General features: G+C 46.2%; 1 protein-coding gene across 2 annotated transcripts in view; it reads left to right on the top strand.

Moving 5' to 3' along the window:
• Window positions 1–12,068: 12,068 nt before the first annotated feature.
• The window catches only part of ZNF652 (zinc finger protein 652), a 61,491-nt gene continuing 51,694 nt past the window's right edge, over window positions 12,069–21,865 (top strand). Inside the window, exon 1 of one of the 2 annotated variants that reach the window (XM_045070360.1) lies at window positions 12,069–12,421. The gene's annotated coding sequence lies outside the window, so the exon portion shown is untranslated. The other variant, XM_004764783.3, reaches the window with a different exon arrangement.

Here is a 21,865-nt window from a genome sequence, read left to right as displayed (position 1 = left end):
TGAGGCTGTGGGCTGTTGAGTCAGTGTTTAACCACTATAATTGGGAGAAACGTCTTCCAACTGTCTAACCCAGACGAGACAGACGCTGCAGATTCCACCCCCTTGCTCGTGGGCTGCCCTCTGCAGAATGTAGAAAACAAGGACAAGTCATAAAGAGCTCCCTACTCCCCAGGCTCCCGAAAATCCTCTATAAAACCGACATAAGTAAAAGGCCTTTGGATCCAAAGACTCTCCTTCTTTCTCTCCTTCTTTCCAAGTGTCAGCATCCCGGGCAGAGTTGATTTCGAGGGTAGGGAGGGCTTGGGGGGGTGGGTGCTTGCCTGGGGCACACGGGTGGGTGCCCTTCTCTCCCCACTTGACCTCTGTCACTGGCTGTGGGGTGATGTGCATGATCAAGGAACTCTGAAATGGGCCCTAGGAATGCTGGGGGGTAGGGGGTGAGTGGGGGATGGGGCTGTGCATAAGAATTGTGGTGTTCGAGGGTTCCTTCTTGGGTGTGCCTGGTAAAAGTGAAAGTGGCTGGAGCAATAAAATGAGAAACACATTAGAGAAAGAAAAAAAATTTTTTTGAAACTTTTATTTATTTATTTGACAGAGAGAGAGAGATCACAAGTAGGCAGAGGCAGGCAGAGAGGGGGAGAGGGGGAAGCAGGCTTCCTGCCCAGCAGGGAGCCCAATGCAGGGCTCCACCCCAGGACCCTTAGATCATGACCTGGGGAGAGACCATGAGGCAGCTGCTTAACCATCTGAGCCACCCAGGTGCCCCAAGAAAGAAAATTTTCAAAGGCTGCTGCCCTAAGTCTGTGGGGGTTTCTGAAATGGAGGGGCGACTCACGATACTGCGAAGAGTTTCCTTCCTTTCCTTTCTTCTCTTTTCCTTTCTTCTTCCCCCCCCCTCCTTCTCCCTCCCTCCCTCTCTGTCCCTCTCTCTTCCAAAATCTAAACCAGTGAGCTCCTAGATGAGGAGCTCATCTCTCTAGAGCCACATCCCAAACACATTCCTATTCTGTCCTGCAGCCTCAGCTCTGCTCTCCTTTCAGGTGGAGCTAAAGCATAGCATCTTCGATGCCACCTTTCCCTAATCTCTGGTGGAATGCTTCTTTCTCTGACATTTCCTTTAATTCCCATTAAACTATGCAGCTTGGTGTTGATCACACAGCGGCCCAGTCCCCTGCTTCCCCACTGTTCCATACACAAGAATCTTGTCTTCTCAACCAGGTTGCAAACTTCTAGAGGGCAGAGGCCGTTCCGTATGTTTTGGACTCCTTTGGCACACTGAGCACAGGGCAGGGTACATAATAGACCTTTACTGAGACCTCCATTTGCCTTTTACTTCTCATTAAACATCAAAGAATTCATACAGGGGGAAAAAATTCGTAAGTGTTATAAACATGAGTAAGTCTTTCTTTGGGTGGAGTAACCATCTCATACAACATCAGAGAATTCCTACTGGAAAGAAACTCCGTGTCTGATGTGTCCATGGGAGAGCCCTCAGGTGAGTTTGGAGGCTCGGAAGACACATCTGACTCAGTATTCTGGAACTCAGTCCCATGAATGCAGTGACTGTGGGGAAACCTTTGCTCAAGATGATACCTAACGTCGGCGTGCCTATTAGAAACCACAAACCCTAAGAATGTGGGAAAGTCTCCCCCAAGATCTTCAGCACCCAACACCGGAGAACTCACTCGAGAGTAAAGAGCAGTGCTAAGCGCGGGGGTCGGGGTTGCGGGGGTAGCGGGGATACAATGGGGTTCAAAACCAGCACAGCTCCTGTTTCTGTGTATCTTGTTTCTAGACTCATTTCCCAGCTCAAGAAACCGAGACCCAGAGAAGAAGCATGGTACGCAGTAGATACCATGGGACTGTGACAAAACTTTGATTTGTACCTTCTTCTTTTTTGAACATGAAACAGTGCCATGCCTGATTTCCTTTATCTTCATCTCTCACTAGGAAGGGGGAAGGGAGAAAAGGGGAGGAGATGGGGGGGGTGGGAGGGAAGGTTCTCCCAATGCTTGTTATCCAAGGAGAGGTGGGGCTGGAGGGGTTGCATTACGTCCAGGGCACAAGTCTGGGTAAGAGCTCTAGTCTCCGGGGACCTTTATTTCACATGCCAAGGACTGTGCTGGGTGCAAAGGGAGATCGAAGGCGAGAAGAGAGGTCCTGTGCCCTCAAATAGCTTATAGTCCAGGACGGGGACAGACAGGTCCTTTAATGGGAGTGCATATGAAATGCAAGAAAGGAGCCCCAGGAAAGGCTTCACAGAGGAGGTATTGTTTGAGCTGAGACAGAAAGGATGAGAACTTTGCCAGACAAACAAGTGAGGAGTCTGTGATCCAGGTGGAAGAAATAGCACGTGCGAATGCACGGGAGTGAGAGAGGCCCTGGCCCCTTGAAGATCCTGGAGAAGTTCAACCTGTCAAGCCTGGCAGGCCATGTGGGTGGGGGTGGGGACCGAGGCTGATAACTCAAGCCCCCCCCCTTTTTTAAAGATTTTATTTATTTATTTGACAGAGAGAGATCACAAGTAGGCAGAGAGGCAGGCAGAGAGAGAGGAAGGGAAGCAAGCTCCCCGCTGAGCAGAGAGCCCGATGCAGGACTCGATCCCAGGACCCTGAGACCATGACCTGAGCCGAAGGCAGAGGCTTTAACCCACTGAGCCACCCAGGCGCCCCTCAAGCCCCTTTGAACGCCTTGCAGAGCCGATCCAATTTCCCTATAAGTCATGGGGAGCTGTATTCGTGTTCTACTCTACGGCTGCTATAACGCTTTAGCAGCCATGCAATGGCTTCAACAACACAGATTTATTATGCTACAGTTCTGGAGGTCAGAGGTTTTGCGGGACCAAAATCAAGGTGTCCGCAGCTTAAGTTCCTTTTGGAGGCTCTACGGGAGATCAGTTCTTTGCCTACTCATTGCTCGAGGCTGTCCACACTCCTTGACTCACGTTCCTCTCCCATCTTCAGAGCAAGTGCTCACAGCTTCCCGGCCCTTGCTTCCATGGCACATCTCCCTCTCTGCCTCCTGCGCTCCCGTCTCTCTCTTCTAAGGACCTTCATGATTACACGGGATAATCGAGGATACAGTCTGCATCTCAGGATCCTTACCTCGATCTCAGCTGCAAAGTCACAGGTGTTAGGAATTGGGATGTGGACATCTTGAGAATATGGACATCTTTCAGGGTCCATTGTTTGCTTACCGCAGAAACCATTGAAGAGCTCTGAGCAGAAGGCTGGTGTGACTGTATTAGGGTGTTAGGCAGTGTAGAGTCTTGGTTAAAACAGCAGGCTTAGGGGTCGAAACCTGGGTTCAATGCTGAGCCCACCATGAAAGAGCTCTGTAACCTTGGATCATTTCTACTTCATTTTTCTCTGCCTTGGTTTTCTCATCTGTAAAATGGAGCTACCTACCCCAAATGGCGGTTGGGAGGATTATACGGGACAATAGAAGTGAAACAAGATAGCGGAAAGCACTCAATGAATCGGGAACATCTTGGTACTCCATAAGTGTTAAGCATAGAGACCTGAACAAGAAAACGCCATTCACAGTCCACGTCATGAAGAAGAGCAAAACCTAGCCCCCTACGGGCCCATTTCCCCCAGGACCATCAGCGAGATAGGGAAGGGGGTACCTGAGCACCAGCGGATTCTCTGGTCCAGAGGGAAACAGGCAGCTCCTCCAAATGGCACATTTCTTTGTGGGGCATTTTTCTTCCTCCTCTCTTTTGGCATAAAGAAATGAGGGAAGGAGACTGCCCTGATCTGTTCCAGTTATAAGGTGGGATTCTGTCTGGATGTTGGATAATACTAAGGAGTAGACAATGGTTTGTCTTAAGCTTTCTTCTGTGAGATGGTGAAATAATCATTTAGTTTGATGTGGGAGCCAGTGAAAGACTTGGTGACATTTGTATCCATGTACCCTGTATGTTGATGAGTGTGCTTATCAGAGTTGGTGGGCACCTGGTTCTGGGTCCCTTGATTCCTTCAATACATTTTGGCCATCTTCTCTGTTCCCATTTGCCAGAACCAATAAACCTGAAGTTCTCAAAGTATGCCTCTCCTCCCCGTCGCTTTTTTCTCTAAGAAATTCCAAAAGAGTGAATACGAATCTCCTAGCAGTCAACCTACAAGTAGGCTTGCCAGATAAAATACAAGACAATCAGTGCATCTGAATTTCAAATAAACAATGAATAATTTTAGTATTTAGTACTAAATGTTTAGTACTACTGTGTTAACCAGATTCTTTTATTAACCAGAACATTCTGTTCCCAGCTTCAGTGTGTGACACTTTACTGCATATTCTTTGATGCAGTCTACGAAGTTCTGAAAGTTCTAGTACCTTCTCACGGGTGACTTTTTCTGCAGTGACTCAGAGAAGGACAGGAAGGCCATGATTCTGGAAGGATAGCAAGGGTCAGGAGAGTGAGGGTTGGTCACTGTCCTAAACCATGACAGAGTCTTCTGCTACTGCTCAACTCTGAGATTCAGATAAGCTTAGCTCTTGCTCTGGATCTCACGTGCCTCCTTTATTCATGGGGAGAATCATGCCACCACTGTGACCTAAGGACTACCAGAATACCCTGTTTAAGTATATTGAGATTTTTTGTTTAAAAACGTGCTACACAAGGCACACTCTAATTGTCTTTGATCTTGACCAGGATAAGGATGATGGCTCTCACGGTCTACGGGATGCAAATGAAAGCATGTCTTTGGACTAGGTGCATACACTTTGTAGTACTCACTGTTATGTGAAATACAGAAAATGAAACAACCGTTGAAATCGACAAGGCTGGTCATTGTTGGCACTCAAGTTTTCTCAAGGCTTTGGCTCCCAGGCTCCACCCCACGTGATTCCCCTAACGTAGAATAAGCCCCCTCTGTTAACTAGCCTTGAGTTTTCGCTCTAAATTTCCCTCCTTCGTCTGCGGCAGGTAGCCACCCCAAGTCCTCCAATTCACCTTGTTTGCAACCGAGGCTCAGCCTCGCCACTAGTTAGGGCTTCACAGGTGGTCACTGGTCACTTCCAAGTCCGTCTCCATTGTGACACACTTGACCTGGTGCTCTAGGGTGGGGCTTGAGTTTTCACATCAAAGTTGTTTAGGCATTTGTGGAGACTGAGTTCTACATTTTTGTACTCATCCCATTTACACATCATTTCTAAATAAATGCAAGAGCTTGTAACAGTTGATGAAGCCCCCCCCCCCTTTTTAAAAGATTTTATTTATTTATTTGACAGAGATCACAAGTAGGCAGAAGCAGGCAGAGAGAGAGGATGGGAAGCAGACTTCCTGCTGAGCAGAGAGCCTGATGCGGGGCTCAGATCCCAGGACCCTGGGATCATGACCTGAGCGGAAGGCAGAGGCCTTAACCCACTGAGCCACCCAGGCGCCCCACATTATGAAGTCCTTAAGAACCCTGGATTTTTAAACGAACTAACCCATCCAGCCAATAGCAACGGGCAGAAAGGCACAAGGATCGCCTGTGTCCTCTTGCACTCCCATTACTTCTAGAAAAAGGTGGCCCGAGGGGCCAGGGGAATTAATGACTTAATGCCTACAAAGCTCTAAGAATAACTTGCTGCAGATAAGGTCTCATTATCGTTAATTGTTATTATTATTGTTATTAACTCAACCCGTATGAAAAGCTGCCACAGCTTTGTTAAGCACCCCTCAGGTCAGGGGTTTAATTAATGCCTCCTCTGAATGCCAGAGGCCCACAGGGCCATGTTCCCCCCCCCCCCCACATGCGGGCTCCACCTCCTCTGAGCTCCACCCACAGGGTCCTCTCCACCCCCAGTCTTTGAGGTCCTCTTGCCCCTTGACGGCCCCTCCCCATAGTCTTGCATACCTCCTTGGACCTTGCCTTCCCTTTCCCGCAGTTGCCTACCCCTGCCCAACACACTTATTTTGGCACCCAAGCAGTTCTCAAGAGCCAAGATTCTGGGGGATTCTGAAAGTTAGGAGAGTGTCCCCTGACTCCCCCACCACACACACATGCACAACCCCCCAACCCCACAAAAAAAAAAAAAATCCCCCTTGGAGTCCTTGTCTCCTGCACTGCCTCCTGGGTCTCCCGTCCCACTTCCCTGAGAACCTCAGGATTGCTCCTGGAGTGGTGAGGCCGGTTGGGTGGGTTGGCTGGTTTAGGGTTACGGAGTTTGGCACTAACTCACAGCCCATGTAGAGCTGCCTTCTTTAATTAATTAATTCCAATTTTTGAAAAACCATCACTTCAATTGGACCACGGTGCATGCCTCTGGGGTATATGTCACATCAATTACAGACAACAATCAAGCATGCTGCCTAGATGAATCCGTGAGCCTCTTTAAAGACTCAAATACAATTCAGACTTAACAGCCTTAGATCACTCTGCTGGCGAAAGACCCTGAGGCAGAACCCCCAGAGGAGGTATCGGCCTGCCATAGTTGGGATAGAAGGATATTCTGCTGGGTGAAGCTGCCCACATCCCTAACCCCAGGGTCCTCTCTGCCTTTGCCTAGCTACTCGGAAGCTAAGCTGTTGCAGGTAGGGCGGTGGCCTAGCTTTTCTGGAATAGTACTAATGTCCCCCAAATTCCAAATCCACCTCTGTGCTGTCCTAACCTGCTGTCTTGTATGGATAAGGATGAATCTCAGGCTCTCTATGGATAGGATAGACACTGAATCCATCTGTCCTTTTCCCATCAGCAGAGGTGGTAGAGGCAGGTTGAATGGAAGCTTTTGCAACAGTTTGCTATTAGGAAAAGGGTTGAAGATGTCACTTAAGGGCAGAGATGATTTCATAATGATGGTTCTTGATTCCCTCTTGGGTGACACTTGGTAGATGTTTCCAGGAACATTGACACAACTTTGAAGACAGGGAGCCAAAATAGTGAAAGAGCGCGCAGCACAGCTACAGTGTTTTTCCATGTGCAAAGCAAGTAGGCAGAGGTGGGACTGGCTGAAGACCTTAGCCTCATTAATAGTGCCCTCTCCCTGGGGTGCCTGGATGGCTCAGCTGGTTAAGCGTCTGCCTTCAGATCAGGCTCAGGTCATGATCCCAGGCTCCTGGGATCGAGTCCTATGTCCTGCTCCCCCTGCTTGTGCTCTCTTTCTCTCCCAAATAAGTAAATAAAATCTTCAAAAAATATATTGCCTTAAAAAAATTAGTAGACCCAGTAAACCTAGCTTTCCTTATCTACTCAACTCATTTATTTATTGGGAACTGATTGTGAATCACTTTGCCCTGTTATGTTTGCCAGAACTGTGGCTGTCCATTTAAGTCCAAACTTCCAGAGAGCAGAGACCACATCTGTTTAATTTGCTTTGTATGGCATCCAGCAAAGGACTGCAGCACAGTGTCACAAAGTCCGGAGCTTGGATCTTAGAGACCCAAGTTCTGGCCATGTGATCCTTAACATCCAGATCTCCTTCTTATTTGCTGTTGTTATTAAAAAAAAAAAAAAAGGGCGGGGGGTGGGGGCGCCTGGGTGGCTCAGTCCGTTGGGCATCTGCCTTTGGCTCAGGTCACGATCCCAGCGTCCTGGGATCAAGTCCCAAATTGGGGTCCTTGTTCAGTGGGGAGCCTGCTTCTCCCCCTGCTTATGCGGTCTCTTGCACATATGCATTCTCTCTGACAAATGAATAAAAAATAAAATCTTATAAATATCTATATATTGTAAAAATAATTATAAAATGCATTTTGGCATATAGAGACCCTAGCTGGGGGACTGTGAGTCAAATGATGGCCCCAGGTCATGCTGCAGCTGAACTAAGCTTTGCCTGAAGGGACACTGTCTCTTCCCATAGCCTCCCTCACCTCTATCCCCAGCACAAAACAGCCGCATTCATGGGTCTGGCCTTTTAGGGTGTCCTTTCTTTTTCTTCCAAGACATCCTGGCATTTATTTCACCTCTTCACTAGAATTCAAGCAGGTGTGGTGGGAGGTGAGGGGGCAAGGAGTCAAAGTGCCCTTGACCCATATCCCTTTAATACTGGGCATAAACATAAACATATGCATGCAAGCCCTATGGCAGAAAAGCCAAAAGTCCAGCTTTCTGAGCTGTCTGTAAACACCATCACTTAGAGAAGTGAATAAAACAGGAGAGCCCAGGCCAGCTTTATTCATTCTGTGAAGGGGGCAGTTTCTTGTAGAAAGGGCTCGGAGATAGGAACTGGATAGTGATTCTTAGCGAAGGAATGGCATTGTAAGACATTAGCGAACAAAGTCAACTTTCTAGAATAGAATCCTAGGTATTGGATCTGGGAGGCTGTAAGAGCCAGATAATCCCGTCTTTTTACAGAGTCTAAAATGTGAAGGGAATGAGCAAAGGTTGCAGCACGGCAACTATGAGAACCTCGGAGCCCATGACCAGGGCCCTAGCCGCAAGTCTGATGTGCTAGGACTGGGTCTTATTAATAAGGGGACAGGGAGCCCCAGCCACCGTCCCTATGTAAGTAGAGATCTTAAGAACTAGCGGTGACTGCGGGTATGTTCTTGGAAGCTTGGGGAGTGTGGAAATGCAGTGAACTGGGAGCTTGCAGAAGGCCGTTTAGGAACCAGATATATCTGTTTGCTGTTTCAATGACATCTCTGAAGGTTTTCAGAACTGTCAAAGTGTGCAGAACTGTACTAAAATTATGTCTTTGTTTATTTGAGTATAATTGGCAAACGGTGTTTCATTAGTTCCAGGTGTAAAACACAGAGGTTCAGCTGCCCTCTACCTTATCCTGTACTCACCATGAGTGTAGCTATCACCTGTCACCATACAATCCTGTTATGATATCATTTTTTTTTAATTTCATTTATTTGACAGAGATCATAAGTAGGCAGAGAGAGAGAAGGGGAAGCAGGCTCCCCACTGAGCAGAGAGCCAGATGCAGGGCTTGATCCCAGGACCCCGAGATCATGACCCGAGCAGAAGACAGAGGCTCAACCCACTGAGCCATCCAGGTGCCCCCATTACGATAGCATTGACTATATTCCCTCCACTGTGCCTTTTATTCCTGACTTATTCATTCTATGACTAGAAGCCTGTACCTCCCACTCCCCCCACCCCATTTTTTCCAACCTCACCTTTCTTCCCCTCCAGCAACCATCACTTTGTTCTCTGCATTTGTAGGTCTGATTCTGCTTTTTGTTTGTTCATTTGTTTTTTTAGATTCCACTTCTAACAGATATCATATGGTATTTGTTTTTCTCTTAGTTCATTTGGCATAATACTCTAGGTCCCTCCTTGTTGTAAATGGCAAGATCTCATCCTTTTTTATGGCTGAGTAATATTCATGTGTGTGTGTGTGTGTGTGTGTGTGTGTCTACTAAACCTTTTTTTTTTAATTGGCTTTTATGGGGTGCCTGGGTGGCTCAGTCAGTTATGCAGCTGCCATCAGCTCAGGTCACAATCACAGGATTCCTGGATCAGGCCCTATGTTGGGTTCCTTGCTCAATGAGGAGTCTTTTTCTCCTTCTCTCTCTGCCACTCCCCCTGGCTCATGCTCTCTCTCTCTCTGTTAAATAAATAAATAAAATCTTTTTAAAAAAAAAAATGGCTTCTTCTGGGTTTTGTCCACTGCCTTAAGGAAGAAGTCAGTGAAGAACTATCCACGGCCAGGAAACCAGGATGACAGAAGCCTGATCTTCCAGGGAGGCCAGATGTGGGTACTAAATGGTGCTTGCATTGACTGTCGGCTGTAGTGTCAGTGGCTGAAGAAGGAGGGATGGGCTTAGCAGTCTGGCTGAGAGCAGATGCCTTCTTCTTGTGACAGGTTGACAGAGGACACTGTTTGGCAGCTACCTGCTGCGGGTAGATATATGAAAGGGAAGAATTAAGAGAGAGCAGAGCAACGGGGTTCTCCTTGCCAGCCCTGTGGCCCCAAAGGCTTCCAAAGTACTGGTCACCAAGGCTTCAGAAACACAGGGGCCAACTCTAGGCCCCTGAAGAGAAGAAAAGCGGGAATACACGTGGAAGAGAGGAGACACAGGTATAGATAGAATTGTCCATTAAAATTATTCTCTATCACGTGCCAAGGCTACCCATTTTTACCCACAGGAATATGTAGCAGTCTTTCAGAGTCAAACCCTCCATTGTTTTCTGGGTTGAGTGATTGACTGGGCCATTAAATATTCCTTGGCCCAAATTTCCTTCACTGTAATAATACCTGTCTTTCCTGCCTCATAGACAGAATCTCATGAGATAATGGACATAATCTCCCTTCAGAAACCATAAAGCACTCCTCGAGTAGAAGGTAATAATATTGCTATTCTAATTACTAGGACCCCTTTGGGGGACTGGCCTGTGGGTGGAGAGTCACAGACAATTGGAAGGTTATGTTGCTTCTTTAGCCATTGCTATGCACTGCGGTCTTCTAAGCTGGATTGCCCTGACAGGCAGAGTAGGGAATGGATTAAATGTCCTAGAAGGGCAACACTAGACATCTCAGTTGGATGTTCTGAGCTCATCAGCCCCTGTGGAGGCCAAGTTCTTTCTTGCATTAAATCTAAGTCCTTTTTTTTTTTTTAAGATTTTATTTTACTTATTTATTTAATAATCTCTACACCCAAAGTGGGCTCAAATTTACAAACCTGAGATCAAGAATCACATGCCCCACCAACTGGGCCAACCAGGTGCCCCTAAGTGTTTCCTTTTATTATTTATACATGCGTATTTCCTCCTGCTCTGCCTGAAGATTTTCTCTCTACCTGCTGTATTATGATGTCGTTTTTAGTGTTTATCCACCGAAGGCGCTCACTACTGAGGAACACAACCCAAAGGTGCCAAATTACACTCCCTGGAGTGTGGAGTCCAAGGATAATAAAGACCAAGCATCTGTTTTCAGAAAAGGGGCCAAGGACAGAGCTAGCCCTGGAACACTTTTGTGTATCAAGTTTCAATCTCTCCCCTAACCCTATCCCAGATTCAGGTCATTTTACTTGCTATAGGGATTTTCTTTTTGGGGGGGTAGGGAGGCAAAGGAAGGAATGGTTATTTGGGAGAGAAGTAGTTGCATTGAAAATGGGTCAAGAGGTAGGTCTTAATGCAAAGATATTTTTTCATAATGGAAGGAGGATGAGGAGTTCCAATGGAGATAAGATTTAACATCGGGGAAGTTTGGTTTCTGGTGGGAAAGGGTCATCCTGACCCTCCAAGTTACTGTCTTGGGTCCTCTCTTCCCCAGGTCTTTACCTTGCCTGCCTCACTTCCTTCTCCGAACGCCAAGCACTTACAATTACGGACACCCTCTCTTGGCTCGGAACTCACATAAATGCTACCTTGTTAGCTAATAGTACCATTAATTATATTAATGATTAATAGCTAATTAGTCATATTGCTGTAATACTTTCAATGGAGGCTTCCTTTCTTACAGCAATTCGGTGTCTCAAGCACACACACATCCCCTTCCCTATTCCTGGCTACAGAACAAACGCGGCTCTAAATTTGTTTTTCTGACCGTTCCGGCAATCTCTAAATTTCCCCAGGTTTTCTTAGCTGTCCCATTTATCTGGTGAATGACCGCTACTGCTTATATTTTGTCTCCTTTATTTCTGTCCTCTGTCACTCACCCTACCCTCCAGTAACAGAAGCTACAGTCAAGATTTCTTAAAACATTTTATTTCATAAGCCAAAGGCTCCTTTACTTCTAAATCTCACTTGGTCCCACTTTCCTATTTCGGCCCCCTTTCTCCACTTTTACCTTTCCTTAATCCTAACCCGCCCCTACTTCGGGGAGGCTCACACCCTCCGCCCCCAGCTCCCTCCCACTCTGCGTTCTGGCTTCCTTTCAGCAACCACGCCCCCAGACCCAGGGAGAGCGGTGCGCACGCGCAGTCCACGCCTTTACCTGGGCGCTCAGCAGTGGGCGGAGTGGGGGAGGGCGGGGGTGGAGCGGGAGTCGGCGGTTATCTGGGCGGCAGGGCGCTCACATTGTGGCAGCGGGGAGAAAAGGTGCGCCAGGGCCGGCCCCAGGGGCTGCGCATGCGCGCCGCCGCGCCCAGCGGCCGGGATGCCAGGGGGGCGGGCGGAGGGAGGTGTCGGCTCCCCGTTGGGCGGGGGGGGGAAGGCGGGCGAGGGACGGGGCGCGGGCGCGCGCGCGCTCTCGCCGCCGCTCGCTTTCCCTCCCTGCCCCCGGCTCCGCACACACAACCACACACGCACACCCCCTCCCCTGCCTCCCTCCCCGCGCGCCGCCCGCCCCGCCGGCCCCGCTCGCCCTCGCGCGCTCGGAAGGGAGTCGCGAGACGTCGGAGCGGCGGCCACGTAGCGCTGCGGCGGCGGCGGCGGCGGCCGAGGCCGGGTCTGTGGAGCGGCCCTGAGGACAGACGTTGGGCGGGGGGGAGGGGCCGGCCCGGCCGGCGGTTGTTACTCGAGCGCCGCGGCTACAGGCCCCCCGCCGCAGGGATGGACCGCCGAGGCGGCGGTCGGGGCGGCGGAGGCGGAGGCGGCCGGCCAGGGTGAGTAGGGGCCCCTGCCCCCCACGCACACGCCACAGTCGCGGCTGCGCCCCTTGCAGCAGCCCTTCCTCCGCCGCCCGCCGGGCCGGCCGGGGTTCGGGCGCCGGGTTAACCCTTCGCCGAGGCAGCTGCGTGCACTAGGCCGGAGCAGCCCCCATCCGGCGGGGAGGCCCGGGGCACTGCGCTCCCCTGGTCGCGAGCTCGGGCCGGGGGCGCCCGCTTCTGCTCCTTCGTCCCCTCGCTCCCGGACCCGGGCCGGGCTCCAGTTTTGCAGAGAGCCCGCTCGCCCAGAGGCCCGAGGGGAAGCTGGGGTTGCCTGGGTTAGCGGGCCGAGGGAGATTTGCACCGGTCCTCCTGCGAGCATTCCCCTGCCCTGCAGCTGGCAGCTTGCACCCGTTGCCTCCCCGGCCCTGCGGTTGCGCCCAGACCTCCAACCCCTGGGAGTATTGTGCCGCCCGAGATAAAATGCATCGGTGTATACCCGTCCGACACTCACCCCAGAGGGTAATGCAGACCTTTCTCCACCCCCACCCCCTCCTCCCCTCCAATCAGCCTCTACTTAAGATTCTTAGATGGGAGACACTAATGGTAGTGACACCCCCGTTACATCTGCACATAACATGCTCATTGTCGAGGGATGTCTTCTGTAGAAATGATAAATGCCCCTGCCTCACCCTCGAAGTCTGTCTTGACGATTTGAGATCCCATATGTTCTTCTTTGAAGAGGACCAGTCTTTGATCACATTTAGTACATCCCTCCCCCACAACATACACACACGCGCGCTCACACACACACACACACACACACACTTCCTGATTGCCAGAGCAGCCCCTGTCATTGCGGATCCATTGTCAGGAAGGGCTTGTGCCAATCAAAGGAATGTGCTTTTGCTTTTGGAGAAGGGTTCTTTCCACAACCATGGTCTCAGGATGTTCCTGCGTGAGTGTGTCTTTGATTGTCCCCATGTTCAAGCATCGTTATCCTAGTGTTTTCCTGATCTGCATCGCCTGTGTACCCTCAGCAACACCTGAGTGATGCTTTTTTCCCCTCAGTTGATTAGATGCATTTCATTTATTTTGTCTCCGTATTTAAGATCGTCGTCAAGACATAGTAAATAAATAGGGTCATGTTTGGGGAAGAATGTGTATTTTTTTTTTTTTCCAGAGATGGCCAGGCCTGTATTGTTCTGGGAATGACAACTAGCACATGCTTTGTTGACAACATGTGTATGCTTAAGGAATGAAGAGCTGCTGGGGCTGGCATGTGTGTGCAGGCTGAATGCGGGGGGGGGGGGGATGTTCCTGCCTAGGGCTCATTTGAGAGGGGTCAGCTGCACAGAGATGGTCAGTACTGGCAGGCAGCTTGGTTGCCTGTGTGGGGACTGTGCCCATGCATTTAGATAGATAATTCCTTTAGTATAATTTTGTTTAAAATGTTCACTTCTGAGTTTTAGCAATTCCGGAAATGTCTTCTTCAGTGGTTCTTAACCTTTCTTTGGGATCATGGAAGCCTTCAGGGTCCTCTTCTTGGTGAAAGAGACACTCCTAATTTTTGTGTGCATTACAGTCCTCTTGAAGCTAGTCCTGGGACGGTCAGGTTGAGATCTGTATTATGCAAAAGTGAAAGGAACTTGAGTTTTGTGTTTTGTTTTGTTTCTTAAGGATTGACATTACAGTACTTTGGTCCTGAGCAACAAAGTAGGTGATGTGTGTGTATCCTTGTGTTTTGTTCTTTGATTACAGCGGGTTAGGGGTCTGTAAGGTATCATTCCCTGTTTTCCTGTAAAAAGGAGATGTGTGAGAGCATTTCAGAAAAAGTTCAGACTGGAGTCAAGATAATTTGTCTGAATTTGACCAGTTGATGATGTACGTTCCTTGCCCTGTTTTCTAAAGGTAGCAGATTTCAAAAGCAAAGTCAGTGGTCTGTTTCATGATGCCTGTCCACGATGTGCTTATGGAGGTTGATTTGATATCTTAAAAGAAGGCTTTATCTTTCCCATAATAGAGCACCTGCTCCGTGCAGATTTTTTTGACTTTATTAGATATGATTTCATGTCATAATTCAGGATGACATTGCCACCAGAATCATCGATTTTAAAATTTTGTTTTAATGGAAGGATCTTGGTTGCAGTTATGGAATTCAGTCTCCGTGTTTAGAATTTAGAACAAGGGATGAACGTTGCACTTTTCTATCAACAAGCAGGGGGTAAATATCAGCTATTCTTTCTAAATCATTCTGGATCCAGCTTTGCCCTTTTGATTATATTTCAACCAAGGGGGATTTATTCTACTTGTGATAGTGTTGTGATGGGCAGTGACATTAAAAAAACATAGTCCCCAGGTCTCCAGGAGCTTACAATTCTGACATTTTTTACTTAAGGAAGAAATCCTTCGACTTTCTTTCTTTCTTTTCTTTCTTTCTTTCTTTCTTTCTTTCCTTTTTACATTTTTGGGTTTCTGAGAGGCTAAGCAATTCATGGTTTTAACATTTCTTTGGAAGGTTTGGAAGGCAGGGGGGCTTTGGAATCTTGCACAGAACCTGTTCCATACGCCTGAAGAACAGCATCTATTCTAATAATTATGCAGTGTACCCTGTGAAGTTTGAAAGCATGCTGAGATGGCAAATATTGCATTTTTTATTATCTAATAAACATGCTTGAAGTGGCTTGGATTACAGGTTATATTTTTTGTTCGTGTCACGCCTAGAGCATTACTGTTGGAAATTATTTGCCTATCCTAACCCCAAACCATTTCAAAGTTACAAATAATGTTACTTTGTCAGCGTCGTCCTATAGTGACAGATCACTAAAATCTCAGGGGATGGTGTGCTTCCTTGATTTAAAATTGCAGAACCTCTTCTTACCAGTCACTTACCTAGTTAAACACCCACACACCACAGAGCAGCTGATCGCAGAACACGTATGGTTGTGAGAACAGCATTCTGTCTGCCAGATTCAGAGCTTGGAAGCCGGGAAACAATTGCACGGCAGAGAAACACTTAAGAAGCAGTAGTGCCAGCAGCTCCCTCATTAATACAAACAGCTTGCTTTAGTTTCTTCAACACTCTTCCTCAGACACCCTTCCCTTAGGAGGTTTCAGATCAGCGGCTCCTACTCAGGGGAAACAGCACCTACCTCCTTTCTGCAACTGTAGCCTCCAGATCTGATTCGTGACGCCCAGAGCTGTTTCCATTTCTGCTCAAAGTATGGGAAGTAATCTTGTAGCGTGGTAAGAAAATACTTTTCAAGTCTGTAGAAGAAAGTTGATTAGTAATGCTGCTGATGCGCTTTTGCTTTTGAAAGTGTCCGGAGCCTAGCAAAGCAGTAAACTGTAAAAGTGAACTGTTAAAAAAAAAAAAAAAAAAATCACCCTTTACTCAAGGGTTTTAGGTAATTTCACAAAAAATGTGAATATACCCTTGAGTTTCATTTCCCTTGTTGTAAAAAGTCAGTGGAGAGACCGCCAATAGCAACAACAACAAAAACCCCGGTGGAGTCTCTTACATTTTGAGCCATAGTCTCTGGACCTAGGTATGTTACAGGCGGTGAAGGCGTTTCCTTGTGGGGAACTCTTGGATCTTGTGCTCCAGCTGTAGGTATGGTTGTCTTCTCAGCTACTGTCACCATTACTTTTCTTTTCTTTTCCTTTTTTAAAGATTATATTTATTTGACAGGCAGAGATCACAAGTAGGCAGACGGGGGGGGGGCGGGGACGGGGGTGGGGGAAGCAGGCTCCCCGCTGAGCAGAGAGCCTGATGCAGGGCTTGATCCTGGGACCCTGAGATCATGACCGGAGCCGGAAGGCAGAGGCTTTAACCCACTGAGCCACCCAGGCACCCCTACTGTCACCATGTCTGACAGCACTTGAATTTTTGAATTTACTTTGATAGAGGGAAACTATGCTGCAGGTAGTGAATTTAGCTGAAGGAAGATCGGGGAGATGGTCCTTTGGGGCCCGGCAGGACAGGATTTGAATCCGCTCCACCAGTTACCAGCTTTGCGGCATGGGGCTAATCACCTTGACCTCTCTGGCCTCAGTTTCCTCAGCAATAGGATGGGATTTGTTTTAAGGGGTAGAGCTAAGATATGCAAGCTGCTAGCACAGTTCCTGCCGCATGTCCATGTCCTTAGTAAGGACTCAGTAAATGCTAGGACACAGCGGATGCAGGGAAGAGAGATCATTTTGGCTGGCAAGAGGCCTGGTGCGAAGATCTGCATACTTTCATTTGTGCAGATTTGGGATGAAAAAATGGCAAATATTTGACTTGGAGCATACCTAAGCCTTGCAGGTGCAGTGTGCTTATTGGAACTTTGATTTGTTGCTCTATGGCTGGCTGAACATGGTGAAGACGACAAAACTTGGCCCCAAATTCTGCAGTGCTACCCACAGGCTGTGCTTGTTTTAAGCCTATTCAGAGCTTGTGTGGTGAAAGGGGTGTCTTAGGACATTAACGTGTCTCAATGAGTTCTGTGTCCAGAGTTGAATCACGTGCAAAGCCTTGTGTAAATTTTCATGGTTAATGCAAGCCATAAAGTGCTTGACAGAATCGTGAAGACATCAGAGGCTTATTTTAGTTAATCTGTTTGTTTATATAGCAGTTATGTTTGATTTGAAAAAAAAAAAAAACACTTATGAACATTTTCTCCTAAAGAATTCCCATTGCTCATCTGAGGTTTTGATCATAAACTGTTATTTGGGTTATAAATTTGAGTGCCTTAGGCATTTTTGCTTTGGTGGGTGAAGGAAAGAAAAGTCAAGTCCGCCGACCTGTCACATTTTATCGACTCTCCACTTTAGGTCTATACCTACAGATTGTGGGTGTGTATCCCTAGCCTTGTTTTTAGGCCGAAAGGTAACCTTATGGTAAAATGTGACTTTTTTTTTTCTCTTTAAACCCTAGTTTAAGAGATGGAGTCCTTTGGAAAGTAGATTCTATTCAGTGCATAGAGCTTTTAAAATAGAATTTCTTGGCTTATGTAGAATTAAATTATTCTGTCATTTTTGCAGGATACCATTGTGATAAGTCTGTAAACCCACAAGAGTTACCTCGAGACTTTTCTGATAAGGTAGACACATCGGTAATGCATTAGGCTTTACCTCAAGGGACCCTGCTAATCCTTATTTTCTTTATTACTGAGCCATGTAAGGCTTTCCCATCAATGAAATCAGTCACTAGTATTGGATTGCTGATAAAGAGGGATTGGCAAATAATGGTCTTAGACTTGCCTTAGATTTTGCAGAACACTTGAAAAAATTTAATCTCAGCCAGATGTATAATAATAATAATAATAAGAGCACTTGTGCTATGTGAGCCCAGACTGACTAAACAAATGAAATTGAGATGATCGAGTTACATATTTTTTTTCTCAACTCTTAAGACATTTTGCTAAGTAAACTTTTTCTGGGGAGGAGAAACTTTTTTTTTTTAAACTATTATTTTTTCTGGTATAGTAGAGTCAAAGGCCTAGCCAAGCTATAGTTGTTGCTTCTGTCAGTTTCTTGATAAACCAATCAGTGTGTGGCGAGAAGGGATTGTTGGAAGGGAGCAGAAAGAGGAAGAGGCATGGTGGGAGTATGACCCCAGAGCCTGATTTCTTGGTCTTGCTATGCGTGTGGTACCAGAGGGCTCTTACTCTTAGCTGGATTTCACAAAGACAGTGTTGGGTGATTCCTTTTGTTTTTAATGCTAGTGAAGGATAGAGTCTTTAACCGCTTTGGAATTTAGACTTTTCAGCTTTTTGATTCAGTTTTGGAGATTCGATGGAGTATGATTTCTTTTTTTTTTTTTAAGATTTTATTTATTTATTTGACAGAAATCACAAGCAGGCAGAGAGGGGGGAGAAGCAGGCTCCCTGCTGAGCAGAGAGCCGGATGTGGGGCTCCATCCCAGGACCCCAGGATCATGACCTGAGCCGAAGGCAGAGGCTTTAACCCACTGAGCCACCCAGGCGTCCCTGGAGTATGATTTCTTAATTACTCTGTGTGGCCTACAAAAAGAGATTTTAACTAGGCCCTTATGAATTGTTTTCATCCTTTCACAAGTATCATATTAATGTCTCTAAAGTATTATCTGTGGCCTGTGAACATTGAAACACATGGTGAGGTGTGGGGTTTTTTGAGGGTTTTTTGGTTTGTTTGTTTTTTTGTTATGAGGGGAAGAGGAGAGTGTATGTGATCTTAGTTGTAGAGGTAAGTCTATGTTTTTTCCCCAGTTCCTCTTAAGACTGTGACACTGCTGCCCAGAGACTTTTCCTGTATTAATATACTCTTAGAGCTGGGATTTGAAGTTACCTTGCCTAAAAGATCCTCCTTATAGAGAACCCTACGGTTTTCTTTCTAGCATACAAATTCATCTAAATAAACTCAGCAAAAGTTTGGGTAAAACCTAAATGTCTGTCAGTGGAGACTTGGTAAATAAATTAGGGTATATTCATGCAATAGAATATATTTTTCAGCTGCAAAAAAGAATGAGGAAACTCTGTGTATTGCTGTGGAAAATCTCTAAGCTGTACATAGGTGAAATACAGTGTGTACTCACTCATGTGTGTATAGTGTCCTTAGCTCAAAATTATGTTTATAAAATTCACTCATGTTTTCATGTGTCACAACAATTAGTTTTTCCTCATGTAATATTTAGTTGTATGAATATATTATAATTTATTTGTCCATTCTACCTTTGATGGACATTTGGATTATTTCTGGTTTTGGCTGTTATGAGTAGTGGTGCTCTGTTCACTATATTTTTTTCTGTACTTAAATTTCTTTTTAAAGATTTTATTTATTTGTTTGACAGAGATCACAAATAGGCAAAGAGAGAGGGGGGAAGTAGGCTCCCTGCTGAGCAGAGAGATGATGCGGATGTGGGGCTTAATCCTAGAACCCTGAGATCATGACCTGAGCTGAAGGCAGAGGCTTAACCCACTGAGCCAGCCAGGCGCCCTGTACTTAAAATATTTGATCCAATGTATACTCACTAAATAATTTTTTCATTAAAAAAGCATCCTTCAGCTATCCATAGGAAAATTATAATGTCCTATTTTAAATTAAATATTGAAATATTTAGTGGAGCAAAATAATTTCGAACTTTTTTTTTTTTAAGTACATTCTCAAAGGCCTAGCTTGGTTTTTACAATATTAAGAGAATCCCCAAATCTACCTGAGAGTAAACCCTATATACTTTTATCCTTAAAGAGGGGTTAAATATGACAGAATATGTCTTAAAAATAGTTAAACATCTCTTGAAAGATTTATCTTTTAACTGCTAAATATTTCTTTCATTGCCTCATTTCATAATAATGACATAATAATCCTTCTTGCATTGTTAATTATTTAAAATGTTTATTTAATATTTTTATAACTGTGATACATTTAAACTTTTTGGAAACCCAAGGTTTTAAACAAATAGCAACAGGAGAAAAGTACTTCAGTATAGTTAACCTGGCTTGGAGTGTTGTGAAGTGCAGTGGGCCTGCCCCCAAAGCCCTGTGGGGGTGTGGGGGGTAGGGGGTGGGGTAGGTGCTTCTGATGGGCACCTGGGCCTGGCCCATAATCCCTGCTGGGGCTCCATGTTTCTGTTGAAAAGTGCACTTGGTTACATTTTTTTGCTGTAATTGCACTATTGTCATTTTCTCTCTCTTCTTGTCCAAACATGGAAATAATGATTAAAATACAAACCTGTAAAGCAGTGGTTCTCAGCCAAGGGCAATTTTGCCTCCAGGAGATGTTGGGTGATGGCTGGAGAGATCTCTGCCGCAAGTGAAACCTGGGGGGTACTACTGGCCTCCAGAGGGCGGGGGCCAGAGAAGCTGTGGACCATCCTACAGGGCACAGCACAGCCCCTCACAACAAAGAGTGGTCTGCTCCCAAATGTCAGCTGTGCTGAGGTTGAGAACCCCTGCTCTACACAACTCACTCGCTGAGGTGATGCTACAAGGCCGGGAGCAATTTTAGCATTGACTTTGTTCGATTTAGCACACGAAAGTCCTATTTAGCTTATCTAGTGTAGAGAAGAGATATGCTAGGAAATTGCCTAAATTGTAATAAGGTTTTAAATATGAAAAAGGATTTGAGTATAAGTTTTAGTGAATAAGTCACCTTAAAAATTTACTATTCTTTTTTTTTTTTAAAGATGTTATTTATTTATTTGACTGAGATTACAAGTAGGCAGAGCAGCAGGCAGAGAGAGAGGGGGAAGCATGCTCCCCGTTGAACAGAGAGCCCGATGCAGAGCTTAATCCCAGGACCCTGGGATTATGACCCAAGCCTAAGGCAGAGGCTTTAACTCACTGAGCCACCCAGGTGCCCCAATTTTTTACTATTCTTAAATAAGGTTTACCCCCAACCTGGGCCTCGAATTCATGACCCCAAGTCTAAGAATCACATGCCCTATTGAATGAGCCAGCCAGGTGCTCCTAGTCATCTTTTAAGAAAATAGGCTATTTATTTGGGGCGCCTGGGTGGCTCAGTGGAGTAAAGCCTCTGTCTTCAGCTCAGGTCATGATCCCAGTGTCCTGGGATCAAGCCCCACATAGGGCTCTCTGCTCAGCAGGGAGCCTGCTTCCTCCTCTCTCTGCCTGCCTCTCTGCCTACTTGTAATCTCTGTCAAATAAATAAATAAAATCTTAAAAAAAAAAAAAGAAAGAAAATAGGCTAATTATAGTCTCCTAGTGGGTGAAACCAGATTGTTTTGGAAGATAGTTCTTTTTTTTTTTTTTTAAAGATTTTATTTATTTATTTGACAGAGAGAGAGATTACAAGTAGGCAGAGAGAGAGAGGAGGAAGCAGGCTCCCTGCTGAGCAGAGAGCCCGATGCGGGACTCGATCCCAGGACCCTGAGATCATGACCTGAGCCGAAGGCAGCGGCTTTAACCCACTGAGCCACCCAGGCGCCCTGGAAGATAGTTCTTATCTATAAGATTTTTCACAAAGAGAAAAAGTCTTTGTATATATTACACAGTGTGAAGACTTCTTTTTTAAAAAAAAATTATTTATTTATGACAGAGAGAGATAGGGAGAGAGGGAACACAAGCAGGGGGAGTGGGAGAGGGAGAAGCAGGCTCCCTACTGAGCAGGGAGTGGGATATGGGGCTTGATCCCAGGACCCTGCCATCATGACCTAAGCTGAAGGTAGACCCTTAATGACTGAGCCACCCAGCACCCCGACTTCTTTTTCAAAAGCAGATACATTTTAAAGTGTATCTTGTTCTGCTCTAAAAGAAAATACTTGGTTGTTCGACATAAAGTATATTTAAATCTTGTATACTGTGTTAAGTTAAACTTAATATTGGAAAGGGACCCAATGTTTAAATTAAATTTGGAAAATACATGCATAGTAAACAATTTTCTGCTTTCAAATGGCTAGTTTCTTCCTGTTAGGTTATGGTAAAGAATGTATAGAATTCTGGGGCACCTGGGTTACTCAGTCGGTTAAGTCTCCAGCTCTTG

Source organism: Mustela putorius, unplaced genomic scaffold (genome assembly GCF_011764305.1).
Source record: "Mustela putorius furo isolate JIRA1106 unplaced genomic scaffold, ASM1176430v1.1 tig00003962_pilon_pilon_pilon, whole genome shotgun sequence".
NCBI classification, from domain to species: Eukaryota; Metazoa; Chordata; class Mammalia; order Carnivora; family Mustelidae; genus Mustela; species Mustela putorius.
This window is presented reverse-complemented; position numbering and strand designations above follow the sequence as displayed.